Here is a 6,677-nt window from a genome sequence, read left to right on the forward strand (position 1 = left end):
TTTGGCAGGATTGAGAGAATGGAGAGTGGGTTATAGATGTTGTGGAGGGGCCTGGGGAAAACACAGGAGACATGCTTCTAGTTCCAAGCCTAGTGATGGCTATAACCCCCCCTTCGTCTCTGATGAATGGAGAGGAATCATCACAGGCACTCAGCCCAGACTTAGCTGTTGAGCAAGCAGACTATAATGAACCAGGCCAGAGTGATAAGATTCTCTTTCAGCTGAAAATTTCCCCAAGATCACGTAGAAAAGCCAAAAGTTATTTACAGTTAAAGAAATTCTCTGCTTCTAGAAGGAGGTCCTGCCTTGCCACAAAGGCTGGAAAATGCTAGAGTTAGCTCAGGGAAGTATAGTACCCACCCACCTCTATTTTGTTCAGAGTGTCTGGGCATAATAAGGTTGTTGCAACAACTCTCCATTGCAGCTTCCAGGAATAGTTTGCACCTGCCAGTTCTCCTTATCCTGAATCATGCCTAGAATGTTTGATGCTGAACTCCTGTGCTGACTTCTGGAATGAAGCTTAGAGTCTTGAGTCTGCTTTTCTGATTGGGAGCTAGGATACTCTGTTTCTCTGCTGACAAATAAGCTATTTGATTTAGAATTCTTGGATGAAATTAAGTATCTCTTTGAATATGGACATGTAGTTTAAAAAGGGGAAAGGGACGAGGGGAAAAAGGGAGGAAGAAAAAAGAAACAAAACTAATAGAAGAGGATGGAAACTATTATATAGAAATTTTGGAACCTTTTATTAGACTTATAAAAAGCTCAGCAAATAATGAATTTGCAATTTAAGTGTTATATTTTTCTTGTAATATTTCTGTTTTGTAAATGAATAATTCAATATATATGTAAAAGAAAATGTTGAAGGTGCATGGAGATTCAGGAAGAACAAATTAACAGAGTTACTAGAGAAAATTAAACAAAAAAATTACAAGAGATGAGAAAGGAACGTTAAAAGAGCAAATCCCTGTTCCATGGAGAAAATTGCAACAATCTCTATTAAACGAATTTTAAAAGATGGAGAAAAAATAACTCATGCTCAAACAGAAAAAGATTTTAAAAATGGAAATTGGTTTTAAAAATCAAGAGGGGAAACATCAAAACTGAATAATTGATATAGAAAAAAATCTGGAGCAAAGAGACTTAAAAACAGTACTCAAAAATAACTTGGAAAAGTTATGGAAAAAGTAAATAATGTTGAAATAGCCAAAGCTGAGTTGGAAAAAGGCATTGATATTAACACAACTAAAATAGACCCCCTGGGAGTAGTACAAGATGAATTTAAAGCTATATTGAGAGGTGTGAAAGCAAAAAAAAAAAAATAGAAATTGAATTAGAAGCCAATAAGGCAAAGTTGGAAGAAGTGTCTGAAGAATTAAGAAGAAAAACCTGAAACTGCAAGGTGTACCTGAGAGTATAGAATGGGCCAATTTGGTTGTTTTCCTGGAAGAACATCTGTCAAATTGTATTCAACTCGACAGGCTTTGTTCAGTAGGCACTGAGACCGCTTTCAGAATAGGAAATGAAATGAAATCTGGACTTAGTACAAGACAAACAAGTACCCATGAGATATACTGGTGACGTTTATCAGTCTTTGGGTAAAAGAAGCCATAACATATAGATACTGGGCAGGACAAAAATTGATAATAATTGATGTTCCTATTGAAATATTAGCTGATATTCACCCTGTTATCTTGAATAAATGAAAGAAATTTTAAACAGTAATACAGAAAAAGATAAAATATAGGTGGAGTACACCATTTAAACTGTCACTCCAGATGCAAGACAGTTGGATTTCTATTAGCACAGTAGAAGAAGCTATGTATTTGAAAACACAACTGGAACATAATGAGAGAGAAAGGCATTCAAAGAGATAATGAAGCTGAGATACCAACAGGAACTGGAATATGAAAGCAGAAAGCAATTGGAGGTTTAAATGAAGAATTAGATAACCAACAGAGAGTAGAAAATCAAACTAATAATATAGATCAACTAGAAAAGATTCTTGTTACTCAGTTGTAAATTTGATATTGACATACTTTTCCTTCTTTCTTTTCCCCCCTTTCCTTCTTTCTTTTTCTTTGTCTAACCATTTTTTTTCTCTTTATTAAGTGTTGTGTTAAATAATTAACTGTTAGGTGATGTAGCATGAATGCAACGAAGGTAATATCACTGAATGTTCAGGGACTTAATTCTTCAAACAAGTGGAGGAAATATGCTAAACAATTTTTTTTTAAGTGGATTTTGTTTTTCTCCAAGAGACCCATATAAACATGAACATTTTCTGGATTCTCTTAAGTTAGGACAAGCTTTTGCTTCAACAAATGAAAAAAAAGAGGAAGACGCTATATTAGTAAAAAAACACCAAAGCCTACGTACATTAAGAAATGTTAAGAGATAACAAAGGAAGTATTGTTATGATTAAAGGTATGTTATCAGGAAGAGATATCACCATGGTCTGTGTATATGTGCCAAACACTGTACAAAGAAAATATTATGAAGATTTGACTGATTTTATGCATTAATTTTGTAGAGGAGATATAATTATGGCAGATGACTTCAGTAGTTTAGTAAATTTCAGATATGACAGGACTAGAGGAAATAATAATTCAAGAAATCTGCCTAAGAGCTTTTTTGAACCAATTAATAATTTCCAATTAACGGATCCCTGGAGGTTTCAAAATCCAAAAGGAAGAAACTATACATTTTACTCTCCTATTTGTAATTCTTACTCTAGAAGTGAATTATTTCAAATGTCAACCTTTTTCTTTAAAAAAAAATTCAATACAGATTAGACTTATTATTATTAATATTATTTTAATAATAATATTTAACAATTATTAAAATTATTATTAAACCTAATGCATTATTATTATTGTTGTTTTAGTATTGTTTTTATTATTGTTTTTATTATTGTTTTTATTATTATTATTATTATTATTATTATTATTATTAAATTTCTATCCTGCCCTTCCAGCAGCAGCCCAGGAAAGCAAACAAGAGACAAAACACTAAAAACATCTTAAAACATCTTAAAAACAAAACATCTTAAAAACATTTTTTTTAAAAAACACCTTTTTAAAACATCTTAAAAAGCAATTCCAGAACAGATGAACACTGAAAAAGGTCTCTACTTAAAAGCTTGTTGAAAGAGGAAGGTCTTCAATAGGTGCTGAAAAGATAACAGAGATGGCAGGGGAGAGAATTCCGAAGAACAGGTGCCACAACACTAAAGGTCTGCTTTTTATGTTGTGCGGAAGAGACTTCCTGATCAGATGGTATCTGCAGGAGGCCCTCACCAGCAGAGTGCAGTGATCGACTGGATATATAAGGAGAAAGACCAGGCATCCTGGTCCCAAGCTGTATAGGGCTTTGTACACCAAAACCAGCACCTTGAATTTGGCTTGGCAGCTAATGGGCAGCCAGTACAATTCTTTCAGCAGTGGGTTAACATGTTGGCAATATCCTGCCCCAATGAGCAGTCGCACTGCCACATTTTGCACCACCAGCAGCTTCTGGACCAATTGAAGGGCAGCCCCACATTGAGCATATTATATGGAAATCATGCACTAATATCTTTAATGTGGGCAGATAAAAAATTGAATAGATTTAAACAATGGAGACTAAATACTATTTATTTGAAAAATGATGGAATTATGCAAGCAATCAGACAAGCCATAGGAGAATTCTTTCAACATAATGTAACTCCAGATGTAGATTGGCCTACTACATGGGATGCTAGTAAGGCCTATATCAGAAGTAAGTTTATAAAAAAGAATCTAGAATATAAGAGAAAAATATTTGAACAGGAGTATCAATAAAAAGTAAATTGAAAGATTAGAACAACATGTGTCAACACTTTTGCCTCAAATTTATGGGTCATTATTAAATGTAAAGATTCAATTAGAAGCTATAAATAAGCCAGTAAACTTTGACTTGTTTAAGGCAAAATAATTTTGAATTTGTAAATAAACCATAAACTAGTCGCACCATTTACTCTGTCTCAGAGGTGTCCAACAGCTTTTTCATACTTGCCAAAATGGTGGCAAATGTATTAACATTTTTGCCACACAAGAAGAAAGTTTTTTAAATGTTGAGAGTAGAAAAATACACAATAATGTTTTGAATAATTTATTGATGGAATTAGTGAGAAATCTGATATAAATGTTCATTAAGTAGTGCAGGGAAATCAGGCATATAATCAGTTAGGCTACATCTCAACTCCGCCTCCAAATGTTCATCCAAGAGCTGCAACCTATATCTTGATTTTACCATTAACAGAAAAAGTTGACTTGCGGAGTCATGTTGAACCAAGCACTGAAAACAGTGTTGGAATTTATTTTATTTATTTATTTTATTTAATTTATATACCGCCCTAAGCCCGAAGGCTCTCTGGGCGGTGTACAGAAAGAATAATTGTATTTAGAACTGCAAACTCATTTTGATTTAAAATATGAGTCCACATTGTAACAATTGCATCATCTTTCAAATGTTGAGTGAAGTAAAATCACATCCGTCTGGAAAAGGTGCCTCTCCAAAGAAAGAAACCTCACAAGCTCTTGAGATAGAATTGTAGATGTCAAGGTGAAATGGATCTTGCATGAATTTTGCATTTTTCAAGATCAGAAAAGCATACAGGATCCAAGGACAAATCTGTGAATGTTAAGAGTGGAGGGTGGACATTTTTTTGAAATGGTACATGTATAAAAAATATTTTAATTTTTGTTTAAAAAATAGTTGGTAGAAGCAAAGCACCAATTTGCCACAGGTCAATAGGCATTTTGCCACATGTGGGAATTGCCAGCTATGTTGGGTACCAAGGCTCTATCTGACATAAAGCACATAATCAAGAAACTTAAAAATGGGAACGTGCCTGGACTAGATAGACTTCTGGCTGAATATTATACATTTTTTACTGATGAGTTGACAGTAGCATTGTTGCAGACTATTAATGAATCTGCAAAATTTAGAAAACTCCAAGGTCCTGGAATATGGCTAAAATGATAGTAATTCCAAAGCCAAAAAAATCCAGTTGTTCTGCAATTATGTAGACCAATATCTCTATTAAATCAAGATTCAAACATCTGGATAGCAATCATAGCAGAAAGATTAAACAAAATATTATTAAATTATATTCATGTTTGTTTAATATGTTTATTGCTTAGTCCAAAGACCATTGCAGACCAGAACTAAATGCAAAACACTTAAGACATTAAATGATTTTCATACAATGTCAATAATCACAATTAAAATTAATAAATAATATAACTAGTCTTAAAATAAATAGAGCTTTACTATATTCATGTGGATCAAACTGATTTTATAAACAAATAGAAAATTATCCACAAATACCAAAAGATGGTCAATTTCATTAAGAAAACTCAAGGTGGAAAAAATGAAAGCAGCTGTTATTTTTAGATGGTGAAAAAGTCTTTGATAGGGTTGAATGGCCCAATCTATTTTGAAGTTATAAATTGATTTAATATTGAACTAAATTTTAAGACCTGAATTCAGTTGTTATATGATCAACCAAAAGCACAATTTTTATAAATGGTGATTAATGAACTTCAGCTGCAATGAGGAATGAGACAAGGTTGTCCATTGTTACCACTTTTATTCTCTATCGCTATAGAGGCAATAGCTATTTCTATCAGCGAATCCAGGAATCTCAGGAATTAAATATGGATTGAATAAAATGAAGATTCTTTTATACCAGATCATGTGTTCTTAATCTTGACAAATCTTCAAATATCTATAAATATTGAAAGAGTATGGTCAAATATCTGGTTATAAAATCAATGGTAAACAATCTGAATGGATGGGATTAGGTATGAATGAACAAGAAAAGAAAGAGGCAGTATCCCAGATGGAGATACCATGGCTATCTAAACCAGTTAAATATCTAAGGATTTGGATCACACAAAATCTGTCACAATTAGTTAAAATTAATTTTGATAATCCACTTTGAGAAATAGAGATTAAGGTAAAATCATGGTCCATGTTATTACTTTCCTGGATGGGACAGATAGCAATAGTAAAAATGAATATTTTGTCTAAGGTTTTATTTATGTTTATCAATATACTTCTACAAATCCCATTACATAATTTGAAAATGATAAAAATCATATTAGATTTTATATGGAGCAAAAACCCACCGCAAATAGCTATTGCTGTTCTGTATAGATCAATTAAACAATGGGTCTTCCTAACATAGTGGATCATTATTATGCAGCAAAAAAAGCAGATATTAAGGAATGGTTTAGTCAGGATCCTAGCATAATATTTAAGAATCTGGCCAGGCGTGACAACCAAAAGAAATGTTATGGTATTAAGAAGAACAATGGAAAGAAATAGCAGATAAAGTACCAACAGTTCATTCTATATTAACAATTTGACTTACGGTAGTTTTAAGAATAAGCTCTTTCCAGGATTGTCACCTCTCATATCTTTATTTCATAATGAATTCATTTCACATGTATATGGTATGTTTGGTAATCTGACTCTATGGTATCACTCTAAATGCACTAAAATATTTAGTATCAAACATAGTTCTCAAGTCTGACCTGGAAAATTTGAGAAGCTGCTTTATTAAGAAAATATGGCCCATTAAAGGGAAAAAACTAAATTCAAAACTTTGATATCTAGTGGCACAAATAAAAATCTAACAGAAAAGATCT

Source organism: Rhineura floridana, chromosome 1 (assembly GCF_030035675.1).
Source record: "Rhineura floridana isolate rRhiFlo1 chromosome 1, rRhiFlo1.hap2, whole genome shotgun sequence".
Classification (NCBI taxonomy): domain Eukaryota; kingdom Metazoa; phylum Chordata; class Lepidosauria; order Squamata; family Rhineuridae; genus Rhineura; species Rhineura floridana.